This window comes from Pelophylax lessonae (assembly GCF_965119305.1).
Source record: "Pelophylax lessonae genome assembly, chromosome: 8".
Classification (NCBI taxonomy): domain Eukaryota; kingdom Metazoa; phylum Chordata; class Amphibia; order Anura; family Ranidae; genus Pelophylax; species Pelophylax lessonae.
Genome location: NC_138775.1, coordinates 95,574,421 through 95,588,810, shown reverse-complemented (window position 1 = coordinate 95,588,810; position 14,390 = coordinate 95,574,421). Strand labels below are relative to the sequence as shown.

At 44.0% G+C, this 14,390-nt stretch overlaps 1 pseudogene across 1 annotated transcript; it reads left to right on the top strand.

Annotated features, from left to right (window-relative positions):
- The first annotated feature begins 1,119 nt into the window (after positions 1-1,119).
- Positions 1,120-3,576, top strand: LOC309561025 (annotated as a pseudogene). The gene has a single exon. The product of its transcript is annotated as an uncharacterized misc_RNA (transcript).
- The last annotated feature ends 10,814 nt before the right edge of the window (positions 3,577-14,390 follow it).

Below are 14,390 nucleotides of genomic sequence, written 5' to 3'. Positions count from 1 at the left end.
GCCAACAGGAAAAAACGGTTTGAGATTTGCTCTCATAATCGTAGACGTTTTTTCAAAATGGACAGAGATTTTACCGGTGCGCGCAGATGATGCACTAACAACTGCAAAAATGTTGATTAATCATGTTTTTCCCACTTGGGGGATCCCTATAAACCTCAGTTCAGATCGAGGAACGCATTTTACAGGTAAAATAATGCAAGCAATGTCCAAAATTTTGGGTATTCAACAAAGATTTCATGTTCCATACCATCCACAATCTGCAGGTATTGTAGAAAGAATGAACAGGACTATCAAGTCCAGAATTGCAAAAATACTTCTGGACAAAGGTAGTACATGGGTAGATGCCGTACCATTTGTTCTAATGAGTATCAGGAGTACAACATCCTCATCTACACAATACAGTCCTTTTGAACTAATGACAGGTAGGAAAATGCCTCTGGTATTTCCACACGAACCTTTTTTGTCTACTCCGCAGAAAGAAGCAATTGAGAGAACCAAATGGTTACAGATGTTGCAAGACAATCTGAACACTATTTTGCCACATGCAGCTTCTCATATGCAGAAAATGATACCTCCGCACTCCTCAAAGTTTGCGATAGGTGGACATGTCATGATTAAAACTTTCCGGAAAACCGGACCGTGGCAAAGTAATTGGGAAGGTCCCTTTGAGATTTTGGACACATTAGGAGTAATGATACAAGTCCAACGGCCTCTCAATTCTGCAAAAAATGCACGGAGACAACAAAAAATATGGGTTCACACTGATCAATGCAAATTGTTTATGCCAAGATAATGATATTGCATTTCTTTAGCAGATTACGGAATCCGATAATCGAATATAGAGAATCAACAAACTCCAAAATAAAGAAAACATCAGAAAATCAGAATGAAAGAAAATACATAAAAGGGAGGAAATTCATCATCACAGGACTCCTTTTTTCTTTAATGACATTCTTCTATTTACAAACTTACAAGACTTTTTCCAGCTCAGCAGAAGAAAATCAGACTGAGACCCTGCATAAAAGAGACTTACTACTATCCAGGAATAAGAGACATTTTCCAAGATACAGTAACTTTGACACAAGCAACGATATATATGGATTCATTTGCATAGGTTATGGGACTACTTGTTGCATGGAACTATATTTTTTTTCATAGTAACACTATTGAAATACATGCTAGAATAGAATCCAAAACAGAGTTTACAAAAATGCAAGGATAATATCTACATAATAACAAAACTGGTACATATGAATGTAGTTTAACAAATATGGGATTCTGGGTTATTGTTTTAAAAGGAAATGAATCTACGACCTGGACTGGTGATTTAACAACAGATAGGATAAGTATTGCTTCTGTAGGAGGATCCAAATCAGATATTTGGTTTTTAACACAAAATTACATACAGTTTGTAGATCCTGAACATTTAAAAATTGCAGGAGATGAAATAGGAGATGTAAACAGAACATGGGATTTTTAAATAGTAAAAGGTTTAGCTCAAGTCAATGTAAAGGTGCTTATTACAGTTGTTGATTTGATTATTCCAGATATAAAGGTATCTCCGCAATCTCTTAATGTTACAGAAGGGAAAGATGATTTAATTTTGAGATGCACTACGCAAATATATATACCTCAAAATTCACTATTAACTTGGAAGAAAAATGGTGAGTTGTTGGGTAGTCTTTTCCATAGCTCAACTAATATAATTCGGAAGGGTAATTTTGGAAATATAGATTGGACAGATAATAGTTTTATTTATCATCACACTAGTCCAACTCTAAATGACACAGGCATATATGAGTGTTGCATATCATTAGGAAATTATCCTATGAAATGTAATATTAGCAATGTTATTGTTTTATCCCCTGAAAAAACGAAGTGTACTAATGGGAAATTTATCGCTGCCAGTCCTTTTCAAATTAATCATTTCCAATCCAGACATCTCTTAAGAGAAGGACATTTTGTTATTATGCTTTGGAAATTTAACATTTCTGAATGGAAGATTTCATCAAGGTATCCTAAATGTCTAGAGTATTTAGCTAATATGGAATTGGGTATCAATAAATGGTTTGGAATTAGTAGTAAAAATGTTAACAGGAATAAACGAGGTATTGTAGAAGGTATCCTTGGAGGAGTTGGTACTATTGGAAGTATTACCAATAGTATGGATATTAATACATTAAAGTCTGATCTAGAAACAGCAGGCTTAGTGGGAAGTAAAAGTATTAAAGTTCAGAGAAATTTAAACCAAATATTAGAAAACATGATAATAAAGACAGTAACAGTTATAGGCCCATCTATAGTCCATTTACAAAATATAACTTTGAATTTGATGGACAGTGAACAACATTCCCACATAGCCAGGATATGTCTAGAGATACAGACAGAGTATTCCACCAATTTTAAAATAATAGCTCAAGCTTTTCAAAGTGGAATAACCCCTCTAGGTATTTTACAAAATCTACCTAATGAATATGTGTTTGCAAAGAATCATACAGATTTATGGGTAAACAAATGGGTAGGCTGTGATCAGCATGAATGCTTTAGTACCTCAATGATTCCTATAGCTGGGAGAGAACAAATATTGGTTCCAATTACAGTCTTAGGATTACCAGTTAGTGATACTCAGTTATTGTATTATCAATTACAGTTTACAGATTTCGTTTTGAATAATAATAATTCGGAACCAGAACAACTAGATTTATCTTCTTGTTTACATTTTCAGTCAAAGGTAATCTGTTTGCCTAAACAGGACAAAGGTATTTTTAATTCTTGTTTCCATAATCATTCATTGTGTACAGCAAGAATAGAGAAATTAAAAACTTCCTTAGACTTAGTTACTCCAGTAGGAAAAAGGAAGGTCTGTTTTCAAGTTATGACTAACACTGAAACAGTAAAAGCTTTTTTCTTGTCCTGCACACAAGCAGAAATTTTGAGTCGAGGTTTGTATTGTATAGAGGGAGACCTTACAGGAATCAATATAAATGGAATCAGAGTTAATTTAACGAATATGCTTATGAGAAATGTAAGTGTTCTTCCTATATAATATAATATATCTCAAGTAGATGAATTCCCATGAAGGGAATGGGCTGATATCATATAAAAAGATAAAGGATTATTGATTGCTTTATCTGAAGAACTTCAGAAGGCAGAGATTAAATTTAAGCATGAACAGGGAAATTTACAAGGAATAGAGCATGATTGGTCTGAGTTTTCAGGTCATTCATGGTGGTTAAGGTTTAAACATACTGTATCGATGTGGGGAAAAACTTCAGTTACTACTGCAGCCGGAAATATAATATTGCATCCGTTAGTGATTTTATTTAGTATTATGATATTATGTATTTTATTTCAAATCTGTATTATGATTAGAATGAAGCGATTTTATAACTTAATTAAGAAAGAAATGAAAAAAGGTGAAGAAATGATGACAGGTGTATTTAGTCGAAGAGTTACTTCTGGCTTAACTGATCAAGTAATGAACAATGGTACATCTGGAGCAACTGATTCAAAAATGTGAATGAAAGGGCCATAAATGGAGTGTGCGTGAGTTAGGTAATATAATAAATTATATTTAGGGGGGATTGTAGAATTATTTTATTAATTCGGCTTTAATATGGTTTATGCATTTATGCCATCTTTCATAGGTTCCCTTTTAAGTTACTACTGGGAAGCCTAGGCATAAGTTCAAAACCAGTATAGCAGTTTGAATGTTATTCTTGTCCAGTTGTCTCCCTTCTCTCTTGGCCAGAGTTTATTGCTTGAGAGGTCAACAGGTCAGTGGCTAACTTGTCAAATATAGCTTCAGGAGATATTTGAGACATACCTAAGTAGAATATCTTTTATGTCAAGAATAGTGGGTTATCCATAATAAAGTTAGTATTTAAGTTACTTATTTAAGTAAATTAACTGTTTAATAGAGTGTAAAGAATTGTGTGTTGTGATATATGGATATATGTATATATGTATGTATATATATATATATATATATATATATATATATATATATATATATATATATATATATATATATATATATATATATAATATTGAAATTGATTATCCATTTGCAAGTATGGTTACAGTTGTAAAAGAATGTATATGTCACAAAGGTTATCTATTCTGACTCAGGAAAGGTCATTTTATACTACAGTGTGTATTTCAAGAATACTACTATGTGTTTCTGTCAATCAAAGTAGTTCAAGTCTAAGTCAGCGTTTTGGTCATATACATATTAGGAATTATTACTAATATGGGCATCACACATTTAGCTTAAACTGTATTAGGTCATAACTGCATTATGAGTTTTGATGGACTGAAAAGAGTATAAAAGCAGTGTCCTCGAGCACAGATGGAGGACATCACATACAGACACTGACACACCTCCTTCACACGGAATTTCAACACATACATATTGAAACCTCATTTCATTGTTTTCTTTAGGCCTACACACTCAACCTAACTACAACAGCTGTTTCACAGTCCCCTTCTGGAAGCAGAGTTAGCAGGACACATACTTCTTCTTATTTACTTACAATGTACTGAACTGTTATACTTTTTACATTGTATTTATGCTTGATGTGCCAAGTGTGTTTGAATAAAATCACACTTTGTTTAAGCCTGGCTAATGAACTATTTGAACACAACGCCTGAAAAGACGCTACAGATATTTTTTAATATCAGCAACATTTTACACTCCTGAATTTGGAAAAAAGCCATCTGGAACCCACAAAGTCATTGGTCTTCCTAGGGGCCCTCTTCGACACTTCCAGAGGCACTATCTCCCTTCCATTGGAGAAGTTTCTGATAATTCGCAGCAGGATTCGTCCGGCATTATCAGCCTCTCATCTCATCGTTAATTGGGACCATGGTCTCCACGGCTCCCATGGTGAAGTGGGCACAGTGGAAGATGAGGCCCTTTCAGATGGGATTCCTCCAACAGTGGAGTTTCGAGAGTCCGGAAGTCCTCATTCGGATAACCGCATCCATGAGGGAAAGCTTAACCTGGTGGTTTCAGCGGGAAAATCTCTTAAATTGCCATTAGATCATTCCAGCATCCTGGTTGGTCGTGACTTCGGACACCAGCAGGACGGGGTGGGGAGCGCACTGCCTGTCGGAGGTGGCCCAGGGCAGTTGGGATTTCCCTGCCTGCGGGGTGGTCTCGAATGTACTGGAGCTGCGGGCAGCGTTCTGTGCTCTCCAGGCCTTTCAGCATCTGGCGACCGATGCCTCGGTCCTCTTAAGACTGGACAATACGACAGCTGTCGCCTACAAGAGACAAGGAGGCACCCGCAGTTCTTCTCTTCTGAAAGAAGTGAAACCAATTATGGATTGGGCTCAAAGACATCTGTCCAACCTGTCGGCCGCCTACCTTCCAGGTGTTCAGAACGTCCAGGCAGACTTCCTTTCGAGGTCTGTTCTGGACAACAACGAGTGGTCACTTCATCCAGAGACCTTCAGGTGGGTCATGTCTCTAGGATCCCGTCCGGAGGTAGATCTATTCGCCTCTCCAAGCAATGCCAAACTAGAGAAATTCTATACGAGGTGGCGTTATCCCCAGGCCTACGGGATAGATGCCCTGACGGATCATTGGAGCTTTCACAGAGCTTACGCGTTTCCCCCAGTGCCAGTCATATTCAAGTTTCTTCAGACTCAGGACTGAGAGAGTGGAGATCGTAGCGATTCTCCCCTTCTGGCCAAAGAGACCGTGGTTCCCTCTGTTGCTCCAGCTGAGCTGTCGGGACCCGGTACCTCTGCCAGCCAGGCCGGACCTTCTGTCCCAAGGGCCTATTCTTCATCCCTGCCCAGCACAGCTTCATCTCATGGTATGGCTTTTGAGAGGGAAAGACTGAAAGCTCTTGGTTGTCCAAACGAGGCGATCTCTACAATGATGAGTGCCAGAAGACCCGGCACCAACAACGTTTACGAAAGAATCTGGTCCAAATTTAAGGATTACGTGGATAGCAGATCTGGTTCTGTTACTGACCCAGGAATCCAGGATATTTTAGGTTTCCTCCAGTCCAGGCTGGATCTGTCATTGGCAGTAAATTCTCTTCGAGTCCAAATTTCAGCCATTTCGGCTTTTACTGGGACTGCATGGGCGAAACACTCTCTGGTTCGCCAGTTCTTCAGAGGTGCTACCAGGCTAAGACTTCCTAGAAAACCCAGGTTTCCTAAGTGGGATCTTCCTACGGTTTTGGATTTTCTTTCCTCAGTCACCTTGAATCAGGAGGATCCGTTCTTCCTTAAAAATTTCTCAATGAAGACTGCCTTTCTAGTGGCTATTACATCAGCCAAACGGGTTTCCGAACTCAGTGCCTTGGGTTACAAGGAACCATTCCTTACGTTTTTTCCTGACCGGGTAGTATTGGTTCCGATGCTTGGCTCCAATCCAAAGGTAAGGTCGGTCTTCCATGTCAACCAGGAGATTGTCCTGCCTACGTTCAAATCTCAGAATGAAAATTCTATCCATCCTTTTGATGTGGGGGAAACTTTACGGCTATATCTGGAGACCGCGGCTCCTTTTCGCCAATCAGACCATCTTTTTGTCCTCATCCACGGGAAAAACAAAGGCAAACAAGCTTCCTCAAGATCTATAGCGAGTTGGATAGTTGAGACCATCCAGTGGGCATATAGAGCCAAGGGACTGGCTCCTCCAGAGGTGGTGACGGCTCATTCCACTAGAGGGATCTCTACGTCTTGGGCAGCTTCTCTTCATGTAACTCCTGACGTGATTTGCAGAGCGGCTTCTTGGTCATCAATCAATACCTTCATGACGCATTACTGTGTTGAACCGGCTTCTTTATCTTCTGTCAATTTTGGTTTAAAAGTTTTGTCTGTTGACGGTGCAAATTAAACCTATTTTCTGTTAAACCGGCAGTTATCCGCCTGGGTGTGTATGGCTAGTTATTTCCCATACGTGTGCTGCCATGAAATCTGTCAGGAAAACTGAAAATTGATATCAATACTTACCGTAATTTTCCTTTCCTGATGGACTCCATGGCAGCAGGAGTCCCCTCCCATCTGCTGGAGTAGTCTATTTATTTAACACGGCTCCTGGTATGGAGCAAAGATTTATGGGAGTGGGGTCCTATAGGGTAGGAGAGGAGGCAGAGCCTACCCATACATGTGCTGCCATGGAGTCCATCAGGAAAGTAAAATTACAGTAAGTATTGATATAAATTTTCCGTTTTTTTGTCACAGGTGCTTGAAAAATGACTAAAAAAAAATGTATTTTTTTTTTTTACACAAAGTTGTCATTGAAATGTATATATTGCTCGCACATGCCATGGGTATATGTGTAATTACACCCCAAAATATATTCTGCTGCTTCTCCTGAGTACAGGGATACCACACATGTGAGACTTTTTGGGAGCCTAGCTGTGTACGGGACCCCGAAAACCAATCCCCACCATCAGAATTTCAAAGGGCGTACATTTTTCATTGCATTTTCTCACTACCTATAAAGGTATAGGAGGCCCTGAAATGTCAAGATAGCACAAAACCCCCCAAATGACCCCATTTTGGAAAGTAGACACCCCAAGCTGTTTGCTGAGAGGCATAGTAAGTCCATGGAATATTTTATATTTTGCCACAAGTTTTGGAAAAATTACAGTTTTTTTCTTTTAAATTTTTTTAACACATAGTTGTCACTAAAAGATAAATTTCTCACACATGACATTGGTATATGTGGAATGACACCCCAAAATAAATTCTGCTGCTTCTCCTGAGTATGGGGATACCACATGTGTGAGACTTTTTGGGAGCCTAGCTGTTTACGGGACCCCGACAATCAATCACCATCTTCAGGTTTTCTAATGGCGTAAATTTTTTGATTTTACTCCTCACTACCCATCACAGTTTCGGAGGCCCTGAAATTTAAAGATAGCACAAAACCCCCCCAAATTACCCCATTTTGGAAAGAAGATACCCCAAGCTATTTGCTGAGAGGCACGGTGAGTCCATGAAATATTTTATATTTTGCCACAAGTTTCGGGAAAATTACATTTTTTTTTTTTAACAAGAAGTTGTCACTAAAAGATAAATTGCTCACACATGCCATGGGTATATGTGGAATGACACCCCAAAATACATTCTGCTTCTTCTCCTGAGTACAGGGATACCACAGTTATACTTTATACGTGACCCATCTGCCAAATGGATTGCCATTCCTTTAGATCTCAGCTGTAAAGGGACCTTGAATTGGTTAGCAAATTCTTGGTCGATGAAGCAGCTACAGGCTCCAGAGTCAGTAATGGCGGGTACCTGGATAGCCCCTTCTGGAAGCTGTTAGGAGACAAGGATAGTCAGGTGAGAGGAGTTGTGGGAACTTGATTCCTGGTTGATAGAAGAAAGAGTTAAGCACTTACGGCTCTTGGCGGGGCAGGATCTCACATAGTGTCCACTCTCTCCGCAGTACAGGCATAGATCGTTCAAGGGACGGCGTTGGCGTTCTTCTGGAGAGAGAAGGCCGAAGCATGCCAAGCTGCATTGGCTCTGAAGTGTCAGCAGCAGGTGTGGCAGAGACTGAGGGTGTAGGCCCTGGAGGGCGGAAGACTCGCGGCATCATCCACATAGGTCAATGTTGCTCACCGGCCCTTTCTGAACGGCTTTCTCTTAGGCGCCGATCGATCTGGATAGCCAGATTAATTAGAGCTTCCAGAGAACCTGGCACCCCCACACGGGCCAATTTGTCCTTTAGAGGGTCGGAAAGTCCCAACTGGAATTGATAGTGGAGGGCGGCGTCATTCCAATCGGTGTCAGCACTCCAGCGTCTGAAGTCTGACGCATAATCCTCTGCCGTTCTGTGGCCTTGCTGAAGGGTATGAAGGGCCACTTCAGCAGTATTGGTCTTCTGAGGGTCCTCATACAACTGAGCCATGGCTCTGAAGAATAAGTTCAGATTTGATAGGCAAGGATCCTTATGTTCAAGTAGACGGTGGGCCCAGGACTGGGGTTCTCCTTGCAGAAGGTAAATAACATAGCCTACTTTGGTAGCCTCCAGGGAGAAGGTACGGGGCTGTAGGGCAAAGTACAGCTCACAGGCGTTATGGAAGGATCTAAATTTGCTGCAATCACCTGAAAATCTTTCCGGGGTTGGTACCCGGGGTTCTGGTGGCAAAAACATTACAGCTGGTGAGGCAGAAGATCCTCCAGGAGCAGGAGATGCAGGAGATGACGAGGTTAATGACTGGACACGTTCCTCAAGTCGGGTATAGCCCTCTTGCAGGTCCTTGACAGACTGTAAGTGCCGCCAGGTGATGGCATAATTCGTCCATTGGAGAGGTTCCTCATTCAGGCTCTGACATCTGGCTGCTTTGTACTATCACGTACCTGGAGGTGAGCCTGAACGGTGAGGAAGGCCTCTCTTACGCCTCTGACTTGGGACCCCTGATAGTGCAGACAGGAGGCGCCGAGTATAGAGTAGCACGAGTGCCTGATGTAGCTGGAAGCAGGCTGATGTCCACAGACAGGGATAGCCGGGTAGGTCCAGAGCAGTTATGTAGGCAACTAGTGCTGGTGGCAGGAGCATAGTGAGACAAGCCGGTTCAGAAGCCAAACGATCATACAGGAGCCAGAAGGAGCAGACTGGAGCGAAGGTCAAGGGACAAGCCGAGGTCGGTGCAGGCGGAGAGCAGAGGATAATCAGGACAAGCCGGGTCTGGTACTGGTAAACAGGATATAGGTTAGCAGGTTCAGGTAAACAAGGCTGAAGACAAAGCAGCACTAGAGCAGTGCAATGGCTGGGTTTAAATAGTCCCTTTGGCGCCAATGTCTAACGCACGTTCGCGTACTCGCGAACGTGCGTGCGCGGTTAAGCGAATTTGCGCATTGGCCATTGTCAGGTTTCTGACAGGAACACGTCTTTGCACAGCAAACGTTCTCTTACAGTGGCGTGTACCCCCGTGATTTTTTTTTGGCTACCCATCCGCACCGTCTATTATTTGTCACTGCCATGGGACCCTTAACCTTTCTCACGTGGAATGTCCGTGGCTTGCGGGACAAAATTAAAAGGTCTGTTGTTTTCCAATGTCTTAAATCGTACAGGGCGGATGTGGTGATCTTAACTGAGACTCACTTACAATGGCATTGCGCTGTCCATGGGTGGGGTGGGCCTATCACGCAGTGTTTACGTCCCACTCCCGGGGTGTCTCCATCCTAATAGCCAAGACGCTCCACTTTTCCCTCCTTGACTTGCACACTGACCCCCAGGGTAGTTTTTTTTTTTCTCCACATTCTCATCTACTCTAAACCGTATCTTATATTAGCCCGCTATGTCCCCCCCCCCCCCGTACAGCGCGGCGGTTATTAACGATGACGTGGCCTTCATGGCACAACACCCCACCGTTCCCGCTGTGTGGTTGGGGGATTTTAATATGGTCCTGTGTCCAGCCCTTGACCATTCGTCCAAGAAACAAACAACGATGTCCCTGGGGAATTTAAATGGATAGGCTGGAATAGTCAGTATAGTAAGAAACGTATGGAGAAAGTATATAAAAATTAACATTTATTTAGTTATGTTAAAATTCAGCAAATAACATACAAGAGATAAAACATTAAATAAAATTCCATATACATATCCTGGTAAGGGATAGCAAATCAAGGGTTCATGAGACAGGTAAGTGTATCCTCCAACATGTTTCGGAATTTTTCAAAATTCCTTCTTCAGGGAAAGTATATACACAACCGTGCAATCACCACTTGCGTATCCACAGAGGGAATATGGAACGAAAAAATGTCCTTGTGGCCGTATCTGGAGATAGATATCTGTGTAGCATTGGGATGCAGCTCATTCATAGAGTCCACTTGTATTGCACCATAGTATATATGGGTATGGCCTGAATCCACCAAATATATTAACTTTGCAGGGGGATATGAATCCCTTCACAGCGTGGTAAGATTTTGGTGTCCCCACTGCCAGTTTTAAGCTACTCCCTGATGGTCGTGTCCACACAGTGGTCACGAGGAGCGCCTGAGGAGGGATGGATCCACACCTAACAAGGATGCACAAATAGGGGGAATTAGCTATCTCAGATTATTAGTCATATGTTGAATAAAGTGAAGGCAAGAGAAAGGGGAGGATAGTGGTACCCCACTTACCCAGCTGGAAATCCAATGCAGAGTAACAGCAAGTATCTCTGTAGTGACCCAAAGGTGTGTAAGATCCTGGTACTTTCAGTACCTTTCTAGCCTCTTACTTCCGCATTGCGTTCCACCATTCAGGTAGGTGGAACGCATATAGCTGCATGTCTCTTTAACATCTGATGACGTCATCACTAGGCGCCGCTCTGAGCGGCTATTTCAACCGACGCTGTGCACTCACAAGGTGTTCGTGCAACCGCTCGTTATACATCCCTGTCTGACGCTGCCGAATCCTCCAGCTATCTTCCTATACCTGGATTGACCGGAGCCTCGCTACCGGATCCTTTACCTCGCTACCTGATCCTTTACCTCGCTTACCAGCTAGTGATAAGTACCCCGCAGGGGATCCCTTCCTATCAAGTCACATGCTATCTATTCTTGCATATTAAGAACTGTTGCTAAACTCTAGGATATATGCACTACAATATCTATCACCTACATCGTTACCTAGATTGCTAGCTCTTGAGCCTACTACCACCTGTAACTTATAACCTTGCATTAACTTAGCATCTCCTGTACACTTCATCTGCTATCCCCTACCACCTGTTACTTGTACATGATTGCTAACCCTCCTGCATACTATCTATCACCATCTGCTATCGCTCCTGCAACATTACTACCTGAGTGCCTATCATTAATTGCTATCACTACTCAAGCCTATTCCTTCAGTATATCACCTCCATACTATTGCATAGATATCTATCACTCCAGCAACATCTTATCTGAGTGTTTGTGTATGTGCATACTGAAGCGGGCTGAGCCACTATGATGAGTCAGGAGAGTTGGATAAGGTGATTCAACACATCTCTACAAGACTACTGAGTGGAAATTCTGCAGCTGCAAATCCAGTTCACTAAGTCAAACCCCAGAGCGTTACAAGGTGGTGAGTAATATCAGACTAAGAGCATTTATATGCTCCATCTGTTGGCACTTACCTAATTAGGGTAATTCCTGAACAGGTCGTGGGAGGGAAGAAAGGGGGGTGGTTCCACTGAGCATATGATTTGAATGTCCCCAATCCTCAAATGTGAGCAATATCCTTGTGGCCCATTCCTGATTGTGCATCCCCCCCTTCGCTATTCCCCATGTGGGGGAGGAGATCGGGGGAGGGGGTGTAGATTCACGCCCGAATGGCGCTCCCCCAGTCAATTCGGCGCCGGATGCCACCACGCACAGATGACGCAGCGGCGCCTGGCGTCACATGACCGCCGGCACGGATGTAGGCAGCTCTCGCGAGAAGATGGCCAGATCTCGCGAGGGGGCGTGGGTGAAGGACCCGTAGCGTCACACCGACGCCCGTCCCAACCTCTGACTTCTAATACCCCTACTGTCACTCGACTGCATAGGTTGTTTAAGGAATTTGCACTGACGGATACCTGGTGACACCTTCACCCCTCTACTAGGGCGTATTCATGTTTCTCCACCACTCACTCGTCCTTCTCCCGCATTGATCTGGTTGTGATCTCTGCGCAGCTGCTTCCGTTCTCAGTATCTTCCGGGTTTCACCTTCGCTCTTTGTCAGACCATGCTCCCTACTGGGTATCTCTAGACCTTGCACCCTCGACTGTGCCGAGACCGTGGTGCCTTCATCCTTTTTGGCTTCGTGCCTTGGCAGACCAGCCCGATCTCCCCCCGGGAGTGGGCTTTCTTCCTGGACACGAATGGAGGATCGGCCTCGGCTGCGCATGTTTGGGAATCTTTTAAACTGCATGCCAGATCCACTCTCAGCAGGCGTATTAATCGTCTGAAATCCTCCTCTAAAACTGTTCTCCAACAGGCCCTTACACGTCTTACTGCACTCACTGAGACATGTGCTGTGGACCCATCCCTGACCAATGTCAATGACCTTAAATCCCAGTCCCGGGTGGTGGAGCAATTGCAATATGAGATGACTAAGCGGAAGCTATTTTTCTGCAAACAGCGGGTCTTTGAGCAGGGTGAGTGAGCGGGCAAGCTCTTGGCCTATTTGGCTCACCAGGAGTTCGCTCCCCCGGTGGTGGTGTCTCTGCTGGGTGCGGACGGCGTGGAGGTTACTGACCCAGCCCGAGTGGCTCAGCTGTTCCGCTCATACTACGAGTCCCTGTATGCCTCCCAAACCTCCGTGACTGGGCCGGAGACCCGAGAGTTTCTCGGCTCTGTGGAGTTCCCCCAGCTGACTGCCTCCCAGCAGGCTGCCTTAGAGGCCCCGTTGTCTGTTGGTGAGATTTCGGATGCCATAGCCTCGTTGGCTCTGGCGAAGGCGCTGGGTTCGGACGGGCTCCCCCTGGATTTTTACGCCACTTACGCTGAAGTGTTGGCCCCTGCCCTGTTATCAACCTATACCCATGCTTTTGAGACGGAGTCCTTGCCTGCCTCTATGTGCGAGGCTACGATTATCGTTCTTCCTAAACCGGGGAAGGATGTCTGCTTTCCAGAATCCTATCGCCCAATTTCCCTTTTACAGGCCGACATCAAGATACTGGCAAAAGTACTGGCCCGCCGACTAGCAACTGTTGTCCTTTCCCTTGTGCATTCCGACCAAACGGGATTTATGCCTGGGAAAGACATGGCCATGAACACCAGGCGACTTTTCCTTAATACGCAGGCGCGCCATGAGCAGGTGGGGACCAGGGCGGTGGTCGCTTTTGATGCCCCCAAGGCCTTTGACTCCGTGGAGTGGTGCTATCTCTGGAAGTGCCTGCGTTGCTTTGGTCCATCCTTTGTTCAATGGGTGCATCTGTTGTATTACTGTCCGATTGCCAGAGTCGCTGTTAACGGGTGGATATCTGACCCATTTCCCCTGAGCCGTGGAACCCGACAGGGCTGCCCACTGTCCCCGCTGCTCTATGCCTTGGGGGTGGAGCCATTGGCAATTGCACTCCGTGCTCATCTGGGCATTGTCGGACTGCGCGCGGGTTCCCTCACAGAGACGGTGGGCCTATACGCAGACGACATGCTGCTATACCTATCTGACACTGGCCCTTCTTTGCGCACAGCCCTTGAAACCATCAATGACTTTGGACGACATTCGGGCCTGCGGATTAACTGGGATAAATCTCAGATACTACCCCTAGACCCCTCCGCCCCTACGGCTGAGTCTGCGGTTTTACCGCTCGCCCGAGTCTCCAGGATTCGTTATCTTGGGATCCTGGTTACTAGGACAACGTCGGATTATGTTGCCGACAATGTGGAGCCTTTAGTCCCGATGTTGAAACACCGTGTACAAACCTGGGCTAGACTTCCCTTGGGCGTGACGGGCAGGGTAAACT